The sequence below is a fragment of the Pteropus medius genome, unplaced genomic scaffold, assembly GCF_902729225.1.
Source record: "Pteropus medius unplaced genomic scaffold, Ma_sr-lr_union100, whole genome shotgun sequence".
In the NCBI taxonomy this organism is placed as follows: Eukaryota; Metazoa; Chordata; class Mammalia; order Chiroptera; family Pteropodidae; genus Pteropus; species Pteropus medius.
The window spans coordinates 4,521,249-4,546,022 of NW_024350926.1; the positions used below are offsets into that span (position 1 = coordinate 4,521,249).

The following is a 24,774-nucleotide window of genomic DNA, read 5'->3' on the forward strand; positions in this document are numbered from 1 at the left end:
GGTCAGCGACGGCGGTTAGTGGCTTCCCGTGGCATACGGGAAGCCAGTGTGTGCCCCATCAGACACAGCTGTCTTCAGCGGGAAGGAGGGTGGGGTGGCACATTGATCAGGCATCCTGGCTACATAACTGTCTAAGGAAGATGCTAACCAAGCGTCACTAGCCAGTCATTAAAACTTAGGAAAAATATACGAGAAATTCCAGGAATGAAAGACGTTTCTGTAGGGCAGTAACTTCAATCCCTATTTCACGCAGGGAGCATAAGCAGCTGGGAATAAAGAAAACATTATGCTATGGCCTCTAGATCAGGGGAAAAGGTAAGTTAACTGCAAGTGGCTAAGGACTGTTCCCGGGAAAGCTCCGTACTAGGAAGCTCTTCACCCCGCTGGGCTTTCTTCGATGGGAGCAGAAGTAACCACACTGAACGGAATCAGAGGCTGCAGAGACGAGAGAAACGTGGCCCTCTGCCCCAGTGTCCTGCCTTAACCCCAGGGCCAAAGCTGGGACTAAGTGGCTTGGATGTGGGGGTATGTGCCATAGCTACTCACAGCATCTGCTTTGAAAAAGTGTTAAGCTTTAGAACTCCAGGTTTTCACAACTACAAACGGAAATTAAACAACAAAACCACCCGAACCAAAATGCTTGTGAGACGACAGGTTGTTACCCACCACCATCACCACATCTGCTCCATTATCATTCAGTCCTCCTAAAAATGGATGACCGTATCTTCTGTTTTAGTAAATATAACACCCTAAGGATAATTTTTTTCTTTGTTATTTAAGATCTTACAGATCTTAGGTCTATTACTCTGAATATCTGATATCGACACACAATAATGAACCTCTAACAGGGGTAGGAGATATTACAGAATGCCTACTCACCCCAACAGATGACGAAGTGCGTACATGTAAGATGTTCTTTCCTAATTTCTTTGAGGAGAGTCTATTTAATAGCAATGTAAAGGGAAAATATTGAATTCGGCATCTCAGTATGAGCCATGTTCATTATATCGAACTAGATGCACCCAGTTTGATGAAGATTAATAAAGGTACACTATCATGCACATATCAACTATTACAAAAACAGCTGTCCAGAAAAGGACATGGTGACAGGATAATTCTACTCTGGATACCATCTTTACCACTAATTTGTTACATGAAATTCGGGAGGCTACTGGATTTCTTTTTCAACAACTGTAAAATTTCCCTCTCATAAATTCCATGATTCTTTCACTATTACTAATAGTACCAGCCGGGATTACCGGATCTGGTCTGATATAAACCCAAGTGGTAGGATCCGCTTCCGACGTGCAGTGACAACCCTGAGTGAGCCCAGTGTCCGGGTTTTCTATAATACTAATGTACTGTGCGTGCTTGTGTGTGCGCATGCGTGTGTGGGTGAGAACCATGATTTCAGCTGATTATGGGTTGTTACTCAGAAAGGAAGCCTTGCTTCTACCCTTTGGCAGTATAAGCTAAGACTTTTAATGCACAAAATGGACGAAAAGTAGAAGAAAAAACCAAAAGGAGTATATGGCCTGGCAATCTGTGGAGCTCAGCTGGAAACTGCAGCTGAAAGTTTCAGAACCATAACTCGCCCTAGACAAGGAACAGGAACTGGACATGAGGACTAGAAGCGAATGATGAGGAGAGGGGAGAGAGGGAGGAAGACGAAAGCTAATTTTTAAAAACAACGTTCTAGTAATAGGCCTTGTTCTAAGTGCTTTATGTGAATTATCTCGATAGAAGAAAACCACACACTAGAAGAAGATGTCTTAGGGAGGTAGGCAAGTGGGATTTGAAGTGGGAGAATAGATTAGACTCAAGTTGGTATCAAGAATAAAGGGGTCTCTAGGTAGGCTTTACTTCAGATGGTCAATAAAACTGGACCTTTTCTATTTTTTTCTGTCCAATGTACCTGCAACTGACTGCTTGAAAAAAGGACATAGTCTTATATTTGTAATAATTTTTCATCATCGAGTTTTTTATACCTCTTCGACTAGAAGTGTTCTTCAATTAGACAATACAGCAGATACAATTTATTAAACTCTAGTGGGTAAATTAAAATCATTAAGAATTTACTCAGCGCTTTGCATAAACCCAAGCGTTAAGGGTCTTCCCCGGCCCTCCCCCCACCATCATTTAGCAGGGAAACTGACACAGGCTAGTTGGGCTGGGTTTGCGAGGCGGTAGTGGCCATTAACAGCCCACGTTCTCAAGACACAGTTAACTGAAACTGTAACCAGCAGTTATTTTGTGGCACTTGAGTCCCATCAAGGAAAGACAGCCCTATTTCTGTGTTTCATTTCCAGCTATTTCTGCTGTAATGATCTAGAATACACAATAGGGTAGTACACTGCATAGCAAGATAACCACAAGGTCAAGAGTGTCAAGAGATGGACAGCAGCAGGCCCAGTGTCCATTACCCTTCCCACGCTGTATACCTACTACAATAGATTACATTTGTTAATACATTGCTTTGTAATTCTATTTATGTAACTTAATGTTTATCTGCCATTTCTCTCACTATATTGTGAGATGCGGGTGGAACAAAGGCCAAACATATTGCTTCTGCATACTTTAAACATTCCTACTTTACTGTGTGTACAGTAACTGCTCCAAAAATGAAAGCAGACTAAATTGAAAAAGACTGTCAGTTGGCAGGGAAATTAAAAACAAATCAGGGCTTTTGCCTAATCAAGAAGTTCCATTTGCATCACTGGAGGAGGACCTACGTTATACTAGAAAGAGAACAGATTTGGTGGAGAAACACATAGTCCCAGGTTCAAATTCTAGAGCTACCTACCTCACTATATGACTCTGATCATCTCTATGAGCCTCAGTGTTTTCATCTATAAAATGGGAATAATTTCTCTCTCCCAAGCTGATATTAAGAATTCGATGAAATAAACTGATAGTTACAAAACAGTCACAGGGATGTGAAGTACAGCATAGGGAATATAGCCAATATACTGTAATAACTATGTCTAGTGCCGGGTGGGTAGGGAGCAATTAGTGGTCACTTTGTAAATGATATAAATGTCTAACCACTATGCTGTATACCTGAAACTCTTTTTATATAAAATAATATTGAATGTCAACTTTAATTGAAAAATAAAAATTAAAAAAATAAAAGAATTTGACGAAATAAAACATATATCCAGGACTAGCAGAATGTAGGTATACAAGAAGAGCTTCCTTCTTAGATGTCCTTTACATTTTGATTTATAAAAATATTATTTCCATACTTCATTTTAGAAGGGTGTGGTCAAGTTGTCACTAGAGGGCATGTGAAACAAACTTTTTAGGAGATTAAGTGACCATGAGTTGCAATATAAAGACTCAAAGTAAAAATTTTAGAGCTAGATTTAACTAGTGATTTAAGAAATGGTATGAATTATTAAAACATTGAAAGCATATTTCACAGCATTAATTAAAATTTATTATGTATATGCTTAAAAACAGCTTTAAAAGAAAAAAATGGCAGCTGTGAATAAAGTAAATTTGAGGTGGTAATTAAAACTTTTTTGTATTTATGATAAATACTGTTAATTATATCACGAAAACTCATAAGCAACTGCAAACACTGTGTACTGATCCCACAGAGCAGCTGTAATTTCCCCTATGTAAAAAAGAGCAGAGAAAATGTGAGGGAGGATGACCTAATTTTTTAACATTTTGTGAAATGTAAATGCCATGTCTATTAATTTGAATCATGAATTATCTAAAATAAAATATAGTCGACATGAAATAGAAATTTACTTCAATATAAATTAAGCTTTTTAAAAGTAATTAAAAGGATTCTCTAGTCACTCTTATAAATATGGAAATATCATTTTCTTCTAAATAAAAACTGAAATTTGATTGCGAATTGAACATTTTCTCTTTGTGTGAAAATGTCACAGGACTTCTTATTATGGGAATTCTGGGAAATTCCTTATAAAGATTTGTTTAATTGAGGAAAACTTTTAAAGTTATTTTTAAAGAGAGGAATATGAAAAAAAAAGGATGGCCCTTTTCTATCCTTCAAAACAAAATAACCAATGTTAATAGAACACCTAAACACAAATCTCACTGAGCACATTATCTGTGTAACCTCACGTGAAGCTAAAGAACAGCTTACCATCACTTCTGTGACCTGCATCCTCCTTTATTAATTAATCAGTCAGATAGTCACTTCTGATATGATACACAATTTAGCAGCTTCACAGGCTTTCAGTTTTGCTGGCAGCCACGATGATAAGGGCCCGTACACCGTCACTGGAAGGGAGGGGACAGCAAGCACAATGCCAAGCTTTGTCACATCCTTACCCACACTTAGGAAATTAGCTTGGTGCTTCTTTATTTTGATGTTACTAAATTTTTTCTTGGCTTTGATGGTCTGGTTTTATCTTCTTTTATATTTTAAGAGAATAAACTTTCGCAGGTAAAACACTACCAATGACAGACTGGGTTTGAATTCCAAGGCTGCCTCTAACTAGCTAATTAATCAGGTGCACATCGGGAGACAAGTCACCGAAACCCTCAGTGCCTTCCTTGCTCCATTTCTAAAACGAGATCATAACAGCAGCTACTTAATAGAGTTTTGTTTTTTTTTTTTTTGAGGGTTAAATGATTATGAGAATAGCTTAGAACACTACCTGATAAACACAATATGCATGCTAGCTAGCACTTATCAATGGTTTTTCAGTTCCGAGAACTTTCTATTCCCTTTGTGCTATGACTAAAACAGTATCTGCTGGTAATACTTGGTTCCACATTCATGTCTCTATTGAAACCACACTGCTGATGGGCCTATAACTATGAAATTTAACCAATACAAGTAAACTGTACGTTTAATTAAATAGACGACTTAAACATATACATCTTAATTTGTGTTCATGTCCTACCTTCTGTCTGTTTCAGGTCCCGTCATGATTATTAATCTTTGGTAATATAGTAATGTGATTTTAAATAAAACAAATTCATATATTTAATGACATGGATGCAGAAAAGTTACATGTGCATACATGAACAGTTTAAAAAGGTTCTGTGAATAAAATGAGGAAAAAGGATGTCGCTCTATATAACAAAAACAATTTTAATGAAGTAGTATGCTTCTAACTCAATTTCCTTCACATCCTTGATTTGTATCTTTTGACAAAGCTCATTTTGCAGAATCTAATGGGATAAGTTAATCAAAACTTTCCTTTTCTGAGATCGGAATCATTTTCCCCACTTAACTAGTATAGAAGGCGGCATAAAATGTCTGCAATTGTTATAAGATTCAATGAAAAGCAGATGAGTTGAAAGACACCAGGTTCTGTTTCACTATATACATTATGGCCCAAGATCTAAAATTTGAATGCTTTGAAAATAAAAAGTGGTTTATTCTGGACTTCAGCATTCAGACACCATCAGAACAAACTTCCCATTCTGACACAAAGGATATATTGAGTTTAAAATGATACAACACACGTAAAGGCCGAGAACCATGCCCCAACAAAAGTAGTAAATATTTTTTTCCGTTTTCCTTTTCTCTACCTCTCAAGCTAACCTACATTTATCTCTGCTTCGAAATACTGTGAAACCTCTAACTACCTCATGACATCTCACTGAGGTATATAAAAACTGATCAGATATGTTGTTTTCATAATCAGCTCTTGAAACTTGTTAGAAAATGGGGCCATTGGTCAATAGAGAGCCCAGTAAAAATGAGTTAATTAAAAGGGACACTAAAGTAGAAATATCACAATAAACCAAAGGTATCAAATTTATCGGAATAAATAATAAATAAATAATAAATGCCTCTTGTTTTCTATCCCTAAAACGGGAATGGGTCAAGAAGTAAGTGAAATGACTCCTGACGTGGCAGTCCTGCACCCAAGAGGGACTCAAAGACGGCCACCGCAGCCGAATAGATGTCTGTGGGGACAGCGTCCCGCACTGCAAGCAGAATTTAGGCCTGGGACTGAACAGCTTTAGTGATGAGCCGCTGTGGTGTGAAAGGAGAAAGGGTTTTTGTTGTTGTTGTTGTTATTGTTTTCATTTTTCCTTTTAGAGATAATGTGGAAAAAATAAGATGGGAAACAGATAAATACAGTGAGCACACATTCAGGTTTAAAGCAATATGCACTGGCACTTAGGATGTTAAAATAAAAATAAATTTAAAAGATTAACAGCAGTATTTCACAAAAGGCTATCATTTCATATTTTCAAAAGATACTTTAAAAAGAAAAGTTTGAACCTGACCTTGACATATAATATAAATATGCTAGTGAACAAGTTCAAAGAAGTAATAACTTGTATGTTAGACAATAAAGATTTTATGAAACTTTGTGAATATTTTGAAGCAGTAGCAACATTAAACACCTAACTTCTACTTAGAGAAAACTTAAATGTTTGAAAATCTAGTTTCGAAAAAAAAATCTAAAATCTATATTCCACTGGATTAATAAAACAAAACCTACTACTGTATATTAATAAGACTCATGAAACCAACCTAATTTGTCTAATGTAAGTCAAAGGAACTTTACATTTCTATTCTAGTCAAACATAATAGCATGAGTAACCACCATATGATTCTCAAAATACATTAGTTCAAAACTATCTTCTATTTTCACACTCTATCTTATAACCTAGAAAATAGGAATTTATTTTCTGGACTAATAAAACTGCCACATAAAAGGGAGAATTAGAAATCTAGATCAATGAGCTTTTTTGATGACAAAGAATTCAAAGAAACTGAAAGATCAACTGTTTCATTTTGGCCCCTGTTCCATGTATTGTAATTTAAGCCACTAGTTCAAAAATTGAGATACAGTTGTTCCCCTTAAACATTTTTTTAATGGTTTAGGTAAAGACTTAACAGACTCAGTATTCATACAGGCATTAGTAGGTCTTTTCCAAGCTTCCTCACACCTCTTTCCACTGAAGTTCACCCTGCCTATCACACTCCTGCTTTTCAGTCCTTTTCACTTCCCAAAGAGGTACAATAAAACTGTGCTCCAATTCTGTGATATTGATAGGTACCAAATTTTCGGTCCTTCAAGTTGAGAACACAAAATTTCAAGCATATGATTTCTGCTAATGAAATTTATGTAACTGGCACCAAAAAGGCCAAAAATATTGGTTTAAAAAAAAGCAAAGTCTTCAAATTAATGAATTCTAAATCAAATCACTATTTTTGAATACTTCGAAAAGTAGTGAAAGCAAACAATTCTATAGACTACGGCACCACAAAATCAACCTCACATGGAGACACGTACTGAAGAGAGCCTCCAAAACTGGACGACATACATTTACAGTACGCGTTTAAATTCCCATGCAGCCATTATTAAATGCCGCATACTCCCTACTGCCCCTTTGCAGAGGTGGAGCTGTGACTAGGCCAAAAAACACATTTTCATTGATTGTGGACACCCGTGAATTATTCATGAAGTAGCAAACAGTGCTTAGACAACCTAATGCATGGAATTCAATCGAAATCACAATTTTAAAATTTCCTGTTAACTACTCTGGTTTTCTCTCGTTTTTCTGAGTTTCAAGCTAGCAACAGAAATCCCAAGGGAAACATCTATAGTCTAATGCAGAAAAAAGACAGAAATGACAGAATGACAGAAAAAAGAAAAAAAAAATTAAAAAACCTACTTAATTAATCTTATGGATATAGACAATTTTGAATAAATGCTTAACTTATCCCTTTTACATCTAGATGTTGTAAACAGTAGAGAATGCCATAAATGATCTTAGCTTCAAAAACAACAGCAACAACAACAAAAACAAAACAAAACGGAAGCGGTTTTATTTTATTTGCTATTTTAACTTGAAGGGGATTCTGGCAAGGTCAGCTGACTCAAATGCAACACCTGCCTAGAAAATAACATATCTGTCACTTTCCTTCCAAAGTGAAACTGAATGGCATAGTTAAAAATCCTACTAACTGACCCCAAATCAAATGCCATGTATCTTTTTCCCTACAGTTACTACAGTAGTGCTTATCAGAGACCTTCTCCTTATAGTTAACAACTCTACTATCCAGATAAGTAGAATATACGAGTTTGAACTGAAATCTAAAGGCCAATAACAAAAAAAGGCAAGAGAATACACATTTTCTCAACAGTCTGCACACCACGCGTCCCCGCACACAGCCCTGTCCTATACAGAAGTAGGCGGAAGCACAGCTGAGAATCAGAGGCCGCTGATTCCTAACTTTCTCAGAAGCGTCTGCCACCTTCCCCAAGACACACTAACTCAAAAGGTCTACACAAGGTACAGACTAATAGTACTCTCAATCTGAATTATTTCCAAAGAATATCAGCTATGCCAACAGAAGTCACACTCAGAAACTTGCAATTAAAAAAAAAAAAATGGTACTCTCAGCAAAAAAGCTCTCAACTGAAACTCAACTGTTATAATCCAAGAAACATTCTTATGGATTTGATTTAAAAACATGTTTTTTAAATTGCTGTCCGTGATTCTAACTTTTGCTGTTCTAGAATCTGGATTAACCAAAAAAATCAGGTTCTCTTATATAGCAAGGCCGCCATCCTAAACGAAGACTGCCTAGACTTGGATCGTCTCAGCCTCACTGAGCACAGCACACCTGGGTCGTGATGCGGGCACCTCCCCAGGAGCACCCTCTGAAAGCGCTATGAACTCCACAGAAACGAACATTTACTCATGACAGCTTTTGCTGTTGCCGTAACCCCTACTAGTACGGGTAGCTTAAGACTTTTAGAGGGAACAGATGTATAATTCAGAAATCGATGCTCAGTTATCTCTATAAAAGAAAAAAATCAGAAAACCAAAATTCAATGTAAAAATATTGGGCAAGGAAAGAAACATGGAGTTAAACGTGCACTGATATTCCTTTTCCAGTTAAATAATTTTCGGTAATTATTCTTTATATTTCCCACAATGCTTAGCATAGGCTAGCATAATATAACCAACAGATATTTCTGAAAGGAAGGAGAGTCGAAAAGAAAGCGAAGTGGCCTGAAGGTAAAGGGCAAGTGGGAAGCGAAAGGAAGGTTAAGGGTGCTGGATGTTGTTTAGTTTTATGGGGAAAATGAAGCCGACCTGTTTACACTAATGTATGCATTAAAAGAGGAGCAAAGCAGAATAGTAAAAACTGGCCTGTCCTACAATAGTTTCCAACTGATGGCTTTGTGTCAGTAACACCCATTGGAAGGTAATTTCAACCCACCAGTAAACCCTTTGTGTCTTGAGTTCAGCAGTCCATTCCGCCTGCTGAGAGCCGAGTAGTCTACCCTGGGGGCGGGGCGGGGGGGAGGGATTAGGATTCTAGTTTGAATGACTGAGGGCATTTTGTCGACTGTTAAAATATTTATTTAGCAGATCACACTGCCTACACCATGCTGACATTTGAAGAAAATTACCACAGAAGTAGCAAGACAATTAAATGTCAGCAGATTTTAGCTAGAGCAAAAGATATATACTTAAATAGTCTAAGCTTTTGTTTACATTAATACAGATTTTCAGTGGACAGTGCTCAAAGCCTCAGATGTACAGCTCAAATCAAGCTGTCCATCTTCACGGGAATTTAAATCTCTCTGTTAAATCAGATATTTAAGCACAAATCTCCTCAAAGAGGAAATTTAAGATGCAACAAATATTCATTTGAAGTGTACTTTAAACCATGTCATATCCAACATGAACATAATTTATGCTTAATATAATTTTTAGTATTTAGTAGTATCACAACTAAGTGAACTAGTATCACAAGAAGTACATCATGCTTTCCTGTGCTTTGGAGAACTCTCCACGTTCGTATTGAAGAATTGGATTCTACCGAGTATGTGTGAACAATTCTTCGCCCACTCACCCCACACCAAATCCTCCAGAGTAGAGAAAGTAAACTTACAAATAAATCCAAAGTATATATGAATCCAGTGAGTTCAGTTTTCCACAGCGAAGGGAAAATTACATTTCAAGGCTACATTGTCAAATGGATTAATCTAACGCTTGCTTCTGTTTTGACTATCAATTCTAAGAAACGTTTATTGGCTAACTTTAAAAATGCTTAAAATGTGAGACTGGAATGGAAATACTGATGTAGCTGTAGATTAAGAAGCACTTTGGTCTGTTAAATAAATTTTTTCTTTTTAATTCAAACTACTCAATTCCCTTTCCATACATTCAAATCTGGAATTTGCGTTTACACTCATAGAAACAATCCTTTCGGGGAAAGTGTGAGGAAGTATAATTAATCATATTTTTCAAATCAAATTTTAGTGTATATTCAACAAAGTTGTCTTCAAGAACACTTTGTCCACGATATTATATGTTTAAGACTCCAAATATTCTTATGTAATATATCATACTCAGCCATGAAAATAAACTAAGTAAGGAAAGCTGAAGTTCTCTCTGAACAAACGGCTCTACCTCAAAGCTATACCACTTTGCTTCTTAAATAATTTAAAAAATTTCCCCAAAGATATAAATTAATACAATTTTCAAGATAAGGGTTCTAAGTAATTCTAGTCACTATATTTCACATGCCCTTTTCTGTAGGAAAAGTGTAACAAACCACTGATGCCACCTGTAACCTAAAATTTCTAATATTGCAAGGGATAAAGAATGCCGATTCAAGCCTACGGCCATGCCACCCTGAACGTGTCTGATCTCTTCTGATCTCGGAAGCTAAGCAGGGTCGGGCCTGGTTAGCACTTGGATGGGAGACCACCTAGGAAGACCAGGTGCTGTAGGCATTAAAAAAAAGAATGCTGATTCATAGCATGTCACATTTCAAATGGAAAAAGGACTCCCTATGGCTTTTTCTCATGGGCCTGCTCCTCAAAGAGTGAGTATGAAATAAAAGGGCAGAGTGGAAATTTAAATTGTGGAGGTAGTCGTTAAAAATTTCAAATGAGTTGTCCTATTTCATTATTTGAAATAAAAGTTAAAAGTTGGGACCTGCTAATGAAATATAAGCTAAATAAAAGTCCTCAAGTATGAATATTATTTTCCTGTATTATACTTATTACCACAAAAATGCTTATGTTCAATGCTATTTAAGCAGAGAATGGAGCTCTGTGGTTAAGATCAAGTCTCTGGAGTGGCAAACTGCCACCGACTTGATATGACCTTGGAAAAGTCACTTAACCTCTCTAAGCTTCAATTTCCTTATCTGTTATTCTGAAGATAACTAAAAAGCACTTACATAATACCCGCCATACAGCAGAGAACAATAATAGCTATTGCTATTAGTATTATCAAAGCAATCTCTGAAAATTGCACTTGGTAAATTACGTGTGAATCAGATATGGCTGTATCGTTCCTAAAATTTTACTTAAAAAAAAAAAAAGAAAAAACCTAAAGGTCAGATTGAGTTCTTTCTGTAAATCATGGTGGCAGAGGAGAGACTAATGCCTAAAGAAAGTAAAAAAGATCAAAAATGAAAACAAAAACAAAAAACCATACAGAAAAACAGGAGACAAGCACCCAACAATAGCAAGCAATATTCGGAATACTTAAAACTGCCAAGGGCACAGGGAAATGGGTGGTCAGCTCATGCCCACAGCTTATCTTTGATAATGAATTCAAACATTAACATAAAGTGCAGAAAAATGTTCCCAAACTAGAAACAGAAAACTAATTAAGTTACATTTTGTATCCAGTGACAAGCAGTGGGAAATTATAACTTATTTGGTTTTTAGAGATTAAAAACTGGACAATTTTCAAACCCACTTTGTTCTCTATAAAGATATCACAAAAACATATTCAATATGGCAGCATAATCCAGTACGGAGGTGAGAAGCGCCCACACCTGCTTCACGTTTGTCTGTTACTCATCGTAAAATCCTTCCAGGGTAGTGACAAAATAAACAGAACTGAAAGCGTTGTCCTCTGAAATCTATCCTGATTAAGCATATCTGAGTACATAAAATATGCAACACAGGTGATTTCTCATAACATTTAAGAGCTATATACTTTAAGTATCTGATATAAATTAATTTCATATTTAAAAATAGAAATTAAAAACTATGAGGAACTATTTCTGGTTTGTATTTATAGAGGTAGAGTTCAGTGACTGAATATAAATAAATTCTTAATATTTATTACCCAATAATTACTTTTAACAAACATTTATTCAGTCTTTTCTACATACCAGGCACTATCCTAGTAGTGAGGGACACTGTCTTTACCAAGACAAAAATGGTCCCAATGTTCATGGAGCTTATATTCCAGTAGGAGAGACTATAAATAACAAAATATTACGATAAAAATAAATCAGGGTTATGTGATAAGGAATGATTGAGAAGCTATTTCAGACTGGCTGGACAAGAAAAGCCTGCTCATTAAATTTAAAACATCCACCTCCGTAAGACTGAAATTTGCTGTTAAAATCTATAGCAGATATTCTTTTACTTACATATAAAAATAAACATAAACATTTTGCCAGGCTATGAAATTATAATTCATTTCGTCCAACGGATATATGTAATCTTCCCAATTTTATACAGTAAACACCGATAAACAAATATGGTCATTTCACCTTCAAATGTCATTTCCAGCACATTCATAGAGACTTTCCATTATAAAACAGAAATGTAGACAAATATATTTTGGGTTTTTTTTAGATTTTTATATCCATTTACATATATTTTGCTAAACTATAAATAACTTTCAAATATTTGATTTTACTTGAAAATCAAAATATTCCAACAGAAAGGCTTAATTTTAACTCACCTGTGCCTGTACACAGTGCAGAAGATCTATAAATTTGTAGCCAAATCCAAGAGAAATCTGCAACATAAACAAACAAACATAAATTTAAAAAACGCAGAATCCTGTTACTCATCAGTGTGAATGTGATTTTTACAACCAACATAAGTAATAACCATTAATAACATCTCCCCATTAAACTGCATGGTAAATCAAGAAGCAGACTCGGCGCATTACTTCTATATGTACAAGATAATATGAAATACGTACAGTCATATTTCATTGGGGATTATGAGGTGTTGACCCTACATATTTTGAGAGCCCACCATTATATTGATACTTTCTTGTACCTGCTTGGCTCGGCGCTAGCACTGCTAAGGCCAGCCCAGTGCCTGGTACACTGTGACACGGTCCGCAGTAGATGTCTGCTGAGTAAATAAGTAAACACACTTCACAGAGTCATCTTCATTTGCTGTGATTTATAGTTTACCAATACGGAACTGAAAGGCTGGAAATTACTGAAATAAAAATCTACGTCATAATTGTTTAAAGAAAGAAGTTCAAAAGTGACTGAATAACTTCTCTTAAAAAAAATCTTGAGTGAAATGATGTAAAAATGATGCCGTATAGGACAATCATAACAACGTGAAGAGCAAATGTGGATAAATAAGAAAAAGAAGAGGGAACTGAACATTTGGGATATGCGGGCAACTGCTCGCCAAGTCTCTCCTGGGTGTGCATCTTTGAGAACAAGGAGCTTAATGATGAAGGACCCTGCAGGATTTTCTCTGACCCACACAGGACCCCCGCCCACAGCGCACGAGAAGCTGGTTTCCCAGACGCATTGTGAGGAGTACAAACAACAAATACGTGCTTCTGATATTCTATATATAGCGATGTTTACTACTTTTGTGTATTTTATACACCTAAGAAAAATGGCTTGATCGCTACTAGTGGTATTATGACTTTTTTTTAACTATTATGTACAGCTTCAAGGAATGTTTCTACGATTGAGTCACTCAATTTTTTTTCCTTCAGGTGACCCTAATCAGTAATAAATAACACTGATTATCAAACTTAAAACAGTATTAACTCTCTTAAGGGCCTTTTATTCTTTAGAATAATAAATAGAACCTAATAGCAGAAAAAAGCTAATGTAAATGGTAATTTAACACCCAAATTACCATTTTTCTAGGGCATTGAAAACATCAGACTTTATAATCTAAGAGGTCTAAAGGGGAAAGACAGAAAAAATTGCATTTTGATTTTTACCAGGACCTATTGGCCTGGAGATCATTAAATGTAATGAAATGTAGCTAGGGTATTAGCGATGATTCGTGAAAAACAAAAGGAAATCTGTATGCAAATAAGAAGTTATCACAGTAAGTAAAACGAATGGATTCTCCTCAAGTGGCAGTCAGTCACTAGTGTGCAATAAAGTGTTATGTAACGAGAGTCATCAATTCTTTCCAGCTCTGCTAGGGTAAATGTAAGCATGATGCTGGCCTACTTAGGCCTATTATAATTCTATAACAACAACTAATTTGCTCAAGGGTATCGCACTATCCAACAATTAAGAACTATAAAACTTGTGAGATTAGTAGGAATGATGACATTAAACTACTACTGCTTGATCTATACTATTCGGTGACTTTTTATTAATATGCTAATATAATTCGAGGGAAAAATACCAATGCTAAATCCATGCTAAAGATCGATATAGAAGGGGCATAAAGATAAAAGACACATAAAGATATAGACAATGTCCACAGAATATAATATGTTGGTGTAACATTTTAAACAAAAGGAATTAATAAAATACCTAAACAAAGAATTACAAAATATTTTATAAGTTACTAAGGGAACTAATAGCCATTTAAAGTAGTAGCACAGGCAATAACAACTCTATAATAAATGAACATCCCATTCCTCTTCCGTCAGTCCTGACAGTTTTCACAAAGCTACCTTAGGAATGTGTTTCAAAGGAGGGAGAGGAGAGGAAGGCCACCCAGGCATGGCAGCATGACAGAGGGGCAGACAGCAACCTTGCGAGAAAAGGCAGAGGGATGCATGTCATCTTCTCTCTTATTACCACTACTATTCCACTGCATGAACTAAAAAGATGCACCTCCTCTCCACAAAACAAGAGGCCGCTCTTAGAAGACAGTGTGGGAAAGCCGAAAGAACCAAGGGTTAAGCATTATCAGGCAGACTAGGTTTCAAAACCTGGCTTTGTCATGAAAATACTGCTGCTCTTGATATTACATCACTAGCAGCACCTTAGGTGTGAGACCCAGGAAATGCTGCTGTGTACTCAACTATACTGCACCCTGAAAGCATTAAATAAGTATTAAAGCACCTGGAACACAGTAGGCATTATAATGGTGAATGACCCTGCAGATGCTGCCAGCTAAGCCAGGTGATTCAATAAAGTGATGAAAAATAAAAGCTTCAGGCTGACCTGACCCTAAGTAGAACTGACTTTCCCTGGGATGTCCTAATGGCTTTATCTGCCCATAACCCTCCAGAGAGACACAAAAACATGGGATATTTTTGAACCAGGGCTACTTTAAAACCTACATCAAAAGTTGAAAGATACTATCTGATTTTGAATCTTACTATTAAGTTATAATAATCAAAGCGATGGGGGTATTGGCACAAGGATAAACAAAAGAGAGCAGAATCTAGAAACAGGCCCACACATTTATATTAACTCATATTCAACAATGGCGGCAAGGAGATTCAGTGAGGAAAAGACAGTCTTTGCCATAAACGGTGTCCAAAACTGGTTGATGTATAGAGGCAAAAAAAAAGAACCTCAACCTTTACCTTGCATCATGAATAAAAATTAACTCAGAATGGTAGGATCATAGAGCTAAAAGAACCAAAACTACAAAGCTTATTGCGGACTAGGCAAAAAAAAGATTTTAGATATGACACTAAATGCATTAAAAAAAATTTTTTTAAGGCCATAAAAGAAAAAAATAATAATAAATTGAACGCCATTAAAATTAAAACTTCTGTTTTTCAAAATACATAATTTAAAAAATAAAAACACAAATCAAACTGGTTGAAAATATTGGCAAAATAAATTATTTAGAATATATAAAGAGTTAAATAATTATCTGATAAAAGATGTCTATCTGGAATGCATAAAAGTCTTACAACTCCATAATAAAACAAATAATTCAACTTCTTTAGAAGGGCAAAATACTTGAAGATATTTGTTATCTATCATAGAAGATATACAATGGGAAAAACACAAAAAAGTACTAAACACCATTAGTCATTACGAAAATGAAAATTAAAACCAAAACAAAATATTTTAGACATTCAGTAAAATATCTCACGTGTTAACAAGGACATGAAGAAACTAGAACGCTCATGTCACAGCCCCTGCGGACTGGAAAGTATAAAATACGGCCGTTTTTGGAAAACAGCGTGGAAGTTTCTCGTCGTTTAACCTGACAATTCACCAAGGTGTCTTTTCATTTCTCCGGGACAGGTGACCACACAAAGAGCTGTACACGAATGTTCCTAGCAGTTATGTTTAGAAAAGCCCCAAACTGGAAACAATTCGAGTGTCTACCAGTTGGAGAATGCATAGTTTTAGAATGTAGTACATTCATACAATGAAATGCCACCAGCAATGGAAAGGAACGAATTACTGAGATATGCAAAGACACGAATGAGCCTTAAAAACACTGTGTTAAATGAAAGAAGCCAGACAACAAGACAACAGATTGTATGATTCCACTTATTTGAAATTTTTGGAAAAAGTAAAACTATAGAGACAGAAAGACAGGTGCTGGCCTGGGTCAGGGAATGGATGTGGGGACTGACCAAAATGGAGGCAACAGAACTTTAGGAGCCGACAGAATTGTTCTAATGACACACACACGACTATATGAATTTACTAAAACCCATCCTTAAACACGCGTAAAGTGAGTGCATCTCGTGGAATGCAAATTATACCTCAATTTTTTAAATGCTAAAACAATTTTAAATTTTGAAAAAATCAAATATATGACAGATTTGACTTTGAGGGTGAACACATAACACAATATACAGATGATATATTACTGAACTGTACACTTGAAACCTATATTTTATTAACCAATGTCACCCCCGATAAATTTAATTTAAAAATAAAATAGAATAAAATAAAATAAATGTGCCTGTGTGTCCCTGCTCTTTCCTCCTATGTGATAGCTAAGGTTATTGTGTGTGAATAAAGGAATCTAAGGAATAAATGTAGTTCCAAGAGCAAATGGGGGTGTGAACATATACTGAGCACAGCGTCAACTAGCAGGGTGCACTAGTAACGCATCATAATTTGTAGGCAAAAAAAAAAAAAAAAAAAATCAGGACTGAGCCTCCATCACACAGAAAAGGGCTGCTGGCAGCATTAAAGCTATAGGTTGACGATTTTGTTTAAAGGTGGGATAGGTTCGGGAGAATATGTGCGCAATATTTTACTTTATTACTATTTTTTAATTGTTGAAGTGAATATTTAGGAACAGAGCCACATGAGGCAAAGTAAAGAGAAGGAAATGAAGGAGCATCTGTAATACCAGCTAGAAGAGCACGTCGTGACTGCAGAACGAGAAGGGCCGTGTTTGCCGTCCTGGCCCAAGCGTCACCACCAACGGCATCGGTAGCTGTCGCGCACGGAATGCTTGTTTGGCGAGAGCTCTGGGCAGAGGGCTTTACGTGCGCTACACAATTCCAGCCGCCGACAGCCCTCTGCGCTCGCTGCTGCGCCCGTCATCGCCGCTCGTCATCGCCGCGGTGCAGGCAACACACACTCGGCCCCCGGCTGCAGCGCGGCCGCAGCGGCACAGCCCGGCTTCTAGCGAGTCGGACCGCAGAGCGGGATGTTATGCAAGTTCACCGCTTGGGTAATGCTATCATTTTTGCCAACTTGATTTGAAAAAGAAGATGGCAAAAATGTGATCGACCTGAAAACAGGCTTCTTGAGGTTTCTGGTATGGTACGAACGAGAACAGCAAAGCTTATTCAAATTCACTGTAATTGAATCTTGACATTATTTTCTTCCTGATGCAAACGCAGCCTCACAATTTTCTCAGAGTTGCCACCAATCAAAGGAAGAATCACCAATACGTCAATGTCGGTACACAAGCAAGAATATATCTGCCAGCGGAACAACTGTCTAGATGGCTGATGGACGGCGGGGCGTGTGGCACGTGCTACCGGCCGGGGGGCCACACGGGTCCTGTTGTTGAGCTTCTTGCTCTCCCGCCAGCACCATCCAGGCATCGAGCCAGTCAGGCAGGTCGGTGGAAGTGAAGAGGACATGGAGAAAGGGAGAAAAGGCTAGAAAGGAGGATCGCTCCAATCACCTGAGACTTTTCAACAGTTCCAGCCAAGCATACCTGAACATACACCTACCACGAGCCTAGACCGGTAACGCATGATTAGTACAACGATTTATTTTCCACTATTAGCTCAAAAGCACAAAAACTCCCAAACAACTGAACATAAAACACACCTTAAACTGAGCATGTTTCAAAACATAATATCACGAGTAAAGTTATACTTTCAAGACTTAACTGTGAGAACTTCAGATTATTGAGCAGGACCTTATATTTTTATTTGACATACATTTTATATAATATAAAAAGTCCTAAAATATAGCTTTCATAGATTAGATTTTTAATAACATATCATAATATTAAAATCCCAATGTTGTTGTGGTGCAAAAGTCTTAATTATGTAAATAACATGTAAAGAGTGTGTACTATATACACAAGGTAAAATTCTTCCTCAATTTTTTAAACCGATGGTGCTATCAACACCATCTAGACCACAGAAGAGTAACTTGTAAGTTAACTGATTAACTTCTAATTATGCTTCAGACAAGTTCATGTTTTCTTCCTTTGTTTACAGGGTTCTACCTCCACTTCAGACAATGACTCTTAACTAATGAAATTCTTAAAGAAGTAATTTTCATTTCACAAAGTCTTTTTAAAGCAGGTCTGCAGTATCATGTCAAGACTCTTAAAATGACATTGAGCTTTTATTATAACTTACATATCAGCATTAATTAACTAACCTTCCAATTATTCTTCCCAACTATTCATTCTATCTGCTATACATATAACTTAATTTGCTCAGAGGAATCTTCGGTTTTCTAAAACTGGTACTTAAAATGAATTGAAAGTCGATCTTAAGATGTTCTTTTGTTATTTTAATGAGATGCTTCAAAAAGTACAATTAATGATCAATTAAACAAGTAAAAATTTAGATTTATAATTTAATTTAGTGACTTTTTATCTAAACTAAATATAAAAAATTCCTAAGCCATAATAGATACATAAAAAATGAGATATCACCATTTAAAAAATTCCTAAGCTACAGGCAGGTACATATACACAATTGATATGCATGATACAGTGAAAAATAACATACCCATCAAATTCACAGATCTCACGACCTTTCCTGTCAATTCTGCTCTCACCTATGGTGGTCAGAGCCAATACAATAAAATAACTAACATGAAACAGTAGTAACTCTCCAAGGAGTAGTATTCTTGCCCAGAGACAGACCTAGAAGAAAAATTAATCTGATATATGCAGCTGTGTGTACAAGGCTCAAAGCTGGAAGATGACTAAAAATACTAACTTTGGAGTCACTGACCTGAAAAGAGCATTTAAATCCATAGAAATGGTTAAGATCTCTGAGGGAGACGTAATAAAGATCGGGGAGCTGGGACTGAGCCCTAGGGAATTCCTACATTTCAAAATCATGCAGAAAAGAAGTGGCCAGGGAGAATAAGAGAAATTACTTAAGAGGCAGGAAGAGGTCCAGCAGAGACAAAGTACTACAGAATTTGAGAGATCGCCTGAGGAGAGGGTGGCCAACACTGTTCAACGCTCGGGGACTCAAACAGTGTCTATCTGACTGGCAGAAATTGCTCAAGGCCTGGAATGATAAAGATAAAATCAGACTGGAGAAAGTTAAAGTGCTGATAAGTGAATAGGAAATAAGGATTCACTATCATTACCATGACTACCTTGTGCTAAAATTTATCTTCCCCTGCAGACTGTGAGCTTCTTGAGGGCAAGGGTGAGGTTACACCCCTTTCTGACCAACATGCTGCTGGACTTGTGATTTTAAACAACATCCTGTACGGGTCTTTGGGCTTTAAAGTAGGGTGCTCAGCCAAAAAATGCACATAATAACAGTCTTTAACAGGATTAGAGGAGGAGGATAGAAAAACATAACTCACTGAGCAGGAAGTCTTAAACAGAGATCAAGGCTCAGGGATGACTGACTCCCCAACGTGCCAACCCCACAACCAACCAGCACCCCCTCCCTTCCAGTAAAAGGCCAAAAGGCACCATGAGTAGAATTTTAATGGTTTCTCTCCCAATAAAGTAGGTAATGTTTTTCTTCATTCTCCTTAAAATGAGAACGATTACTGATGCTACTGTATACACCACACAGTAGAGAATTTCCATGTATTTATCAGTTAATTTTTCACAATAAAACCAGCCTGAGAGGAAACATCCACCTTCTTTAATAAATAAGATACATACCCTGCAAATACGAACAGTAGAGAGAAAAAATTCCACTCAGGCAGAGAAAACAGGACTGGGAACTCGTCTCAGAGACTCCACTTCCCCTCAGCCTTCCCTGCGTGATGCTGCACTGACCCCTGTGACGGACACAGAGCCTTCCCTTCTGTCCTGAGCACGACGCACACAAGCCTGTGTGATACTCACCTCGAGGCCACAGCGCAGCAAAAGGGGGCACACCAAAAGTTAACTTTAAAGCTATGCAACCTGTCTACACAGGACAGGGGCAGTCCTGAACCCGCAATACTCAGCGGTACCCTCAGAATCCAGCCTTGCAGGGAAAAGCAGCAGCACAAACCTTCTGTCCACCAAAGGCTTCTTTCTGAGTTTGTTTCTTCCCTGAGGACCAGCCTCTTCCCCAAAGGACTGTCACTGTCAAGCCCCACTTCCTACAGGAAGGCCACATCTTTTAACAGTGTATGACCACATAAAGATAAGCATCATTTCAACATGATAAAAAGAGCATTTTTTTAAATGCACGCAGTATGGAAGAGGGTAGGAGAGGGCCTTCTTACAAAGGAAAATGTTGTAAATTACCCATTTTATTACAAGAAGAGGCAGTAGTAACACAATCTGTCCAAAGCCGAAGAACGTGTGATGGAGCCGGATGTCAAACTCGTGTCCTCCAGACTCCCACCCTGTGTTCTAACTACTCTGATCGCCTGCTGAGGCGCACCAATCCACCGAAAAGAAAGAGCCAGCACCAAAACAACGGGATTTTCTTTTTATTGAAAACAGCTCACATGTGCATGTAATATGTGTTCATGGCTATAATTTTGTATCACAGAAAGGTTTTTCTCCTTTGAGTAAAATTACAACTTTATATGACATAATTAAGTGTGGTAATATTTTAGAGTTCTAGAAAGAATATGGTATTCCAAAAATGAGCACTAGACCAGCAGGAGAAAAGCTTTGCAACTTACTATGTTGGGAAACGGAGCACTTAACCTTGGAGTAAGCATGGTTAGTATCTGGTCAGATTTTTATTGTCTCTCTGTATGATTTCACTGAGTCAACTCATGGATCCAAGTACTCAGAGAAATATTATCAAAAAAGATACTTCATCATTGTGTGGGCCTATAAAGAGCCTCCCATTGTTAAAAATTTTTAAATGCAATTTTCCATTTTACTATGTGCCTAGGTTCTAACAAAAACACTGAGAAATACTGGAGAAAATTGGATCCTGTGGTAACAGTACCATTTTGAATAAAAATTTAGATCTGGAAGAAACTTGGAAATCATCATCAAATACATCACCCTTCCCATCACAGAAGGGGGTATTAAGGAACACAAAATGACAGAGGCTTGTAACTTAGTTGTGAATCTAGAATTTAGAGCTAAACTATCCAACCATACAGCATACGAATAAAACTTGAAAGATCTGGAGATGAGTGTTCTAAGATCCTAAACATACAGGACAACAAGGAGAGCTCCACCTTGTGTTAAGTACCAAGTGTCAGTCAGCTGCTCTTGTACAAATTTTACAGGCATTACTTTTAATGTATCTAACAAATAGGTACCTATCGATTCCCTTTCGCAGAAGAGGAAACTAAAAGTCAGAGAGGTTGAGGGACACACTCCCAGTAAAGCCAGAGGAAGACGCACCAGTGGGATCCAGCAGCCCGCTCCTCCCCTGCTGTCTATCAGTCCCTTCTGGCAGGTTCCGCTTCTCTGCACTTCCTGCTCCACTCACCTCGTTTCACCCAGAAAAAAGGATGCGATATCAGGACGATGCTTTCTAATATCCAGCTATTATGAACAGCCACAAGCGTCCATTCACCTAAAGATAGGACATAATGAGTTGCTCTAAAAAGCTTCACCAACAAGATTATTCGATTATTGGCTTGTTACACCTACGTAAGCAAAGAAGATGGAAGACATCCGAAGAGACTGCAGGATAAAAGACGGAAGTCAAGGGGGAAAAAAGGCTGTGACAAAAGGAAGACTTTATCTGACACAAGGAACTGCATTTAAAAAAAAGCAACAAACGATTCTAAAACCTAAGGTGGGCAACAACGAGGAAAACGACTTAATGTGGCTGAACTTTTCCTTGAAATTGGGAGTCCCAAAACCAAGAATATACCTAAACGTCCAAGAAATTTTCTAATATATTTTCATTTTGATGACAATCTAAAATTCCTTAACACAGGAATATGCGAAGTCACATGAATGACCATTACATAGCTGATAACTGACATTTAATTTCAGTACTTGTATTTTGTTCTTACAATTTGATTAGAGACGAGCAGTAAGTTAATGTCTTTGATATCTTGAGGAACGAAGTTTTCTATAGGTTCAAAAAAATAACGGGGAGACCTGCAACATCTTCACACAGCTGACCAACAGCAGTGGATGGAACCCGAGGGCAGCAGGGCGTGGGCAGCAGCTTGGCCAGTCCGACGATGCTGCGTGGAGCTACTAATTTAAACCTTATTTGGTAGTTTTGTTTATGTTTGGTTGGTAAAATCTGTTTTTGTTGAATAGGTCCTAATGAAACTAAAATCTTCCTGCATTGAAAAATAATCTAGTAACATATGCGAAAGTGGGTGTGTTTCATAAGGGCCATTACACCAGTTAATTTTCCCCATCGTTTATATAATAAATATGGCTATAAAATGTGAATTAAAAAACCATGTACAGCTTTTGTTTTTAAAAAGTTCTGCTGACAAATCAAAATAAGGCCCTACCAGTGGTTCCTAAACTGTCTCTGAGTGTTAACTCAAGAACAAAGTTTTTCCAGGTTTAAACCTAAATGAGAAAAAAAATGTAGTGCTTTATTTTTCTATAAAGCTAAATTTTATTAAATTTGTGGATTCTCCTTTAATATTAGATTATAAGCTTATTTAGTGGGTTTATAGTTTCCTTTTAATTTCTGAAATGGTAGTGGTCACTGTTTTTGTTTTCATGTAATGACTTGACAAATTTCAAAATCTGGCGTCAGTTCCCTGGCTTTGGGGGGAAATTTTTAATAGTCATTCGTGAAATCAGAATCTCTGGGTACCACTGGTTTAGTACCAGTTAGGAAATGGTATACACAAACCACAAATGTAGAAGTATAAGGTACAGGTATTTCCCCTCTGACATATGGAGAAAATTCATTTTGAGCACGAATACTCAATCAAGAAGTTCTTGTTTCTACCCAAAGAAACTTAACAGTCCTCTCACCTCCCACCCCTCTCTCTCCCCCAGGTCTAGAACAAACAGTGCTCCAGGCAGCAAAGCCACAACTACAGCCTGCAGGCAGGAAGACAGGAGCCGTCACCTGGCCTCTAGGTACTCACAAGCTGACATTCTGCAGAGCAACCTAGAATAAACTGCAGCCTAAAGAGGTTAATAATAACGATGGCAGGTAATACATAAAGAACAGAAACTCTGGAAGACTAATGACAGCAATAAACTCTTTGCTACTCCTCCCATCGAGAAATAAAGTGTAACTGCCCTCCTCTTGAAACTGGGGTTGCCTCAGCGATTGGCTTGACCAACAGAGTCGGGAAGAAGTGAAATTTTGGGCCTTCTGAGCCTTGAAGATTAAGCCTGAGACTCTGGAACCTTTGGTCTTAGAGTCCTGAGCTGCTAAGTATGTCTGACTACCCAGAAGCCACCATACTACAAGGAAGCCCGATCCAGCCATGTGGAGCGGCCATAGGAAAAAGACAATGAGATGTTCAGTCTGCCCCAGCTGTTCTTGCTCCTAACAGTTCCTGGTCATTCCAGCTGAGACTCCAGACATAAGAGCAGAGATGAGCCATCGCTGCTGTGCCCTATCCGAATTCCTAATCCACAGAATTATGAGGTGTAAATTGTTGTTTTAAATCAATGAATAACCAGAAATAAACTAATTACTTTTCATTGAAATGAAATATAGTAACAAAGACTTTTAAGCAAAAAAGAAATGTCTCTGACAGACTAGCTGTAAACCAGACTAGCATCAGACACAAAAGAGAATTATGATGCATAAAGATAAATGTAAATCCATTCATTCATTATCCAACAAATAGTTATAACACCAGAACATGTAAACAGGGATACACACGGGCTTTGTAGATGATAAAAAAAAAAAAAAGTCCTGACTTCAAGGAACTTATAGACTAGAAAGTATAATGTATTATAGTGCCTTCGTCTATAATCAATACTGAAATCAAATCAAAACGCAGAGTGACCCAGGGTTTAAGTTCCTCTGGGAGAAGGAAGTAAAGACTGAACTCAAATCCCACAAAAGGTCAATTGTAGTCTGTAGTATCTAAACATGCTTTAGTTAACTACAGTATATAATAAAATGTTTGGGCTCTCATTTCAGACTATAAATTCAGGGCATGCGTAACTAATCCTTTCTATTTCTTCTTCATAAAGTATCAGGTTAAAAAGCCATTTAAAGATATTATTACAAATATGCCGAGTAGACCGCTTCTACTTTACTGCAGTCAGGACTCTGGGACGCAGAATGGGCAAAGCAAGTAAGGTCAGTAGTTAAGCTGCTGTTTTAACAAGATTTATTTCTGTCTAGGTG

At 37.3% G+C, this 24,774-nt stretch overlaps 1 protein-coding gene and 1 pseudogene across 12 annotated transcripts in view; one reads left to right on the plus strand and one right to left on the minus strand.

Moving 5' to 3' along the window:
- NCOA2 (nuclear receptor coactivator 2) overlaps positions 1-24,774 on the minus strand; it is a 253,076-nt gene that overhangs the window by 152,742 nt on the left and 75,560 nt on the right. For 11 of the 12 annotated variants that reach the window (XM_039841839.1, XM_039841838.1, XM_039841834.1 and 8 more), the window contains exon 2: positions 12,691-12,747. The gene's annotated coding sequence lies outside the window, so the exon portion shown is untranslated. Of the gene's footprint in view, positions 1-12,690; positions 12,752-24,774 lie in introns of those variants that run through there. The other variant, XM_039841828.1, reaches the window with a different exon arrangement.
- LOC120585632 (uncharacterized) lies at positions 10,591-10,709 on the plus strand (annotated as a pseudogene).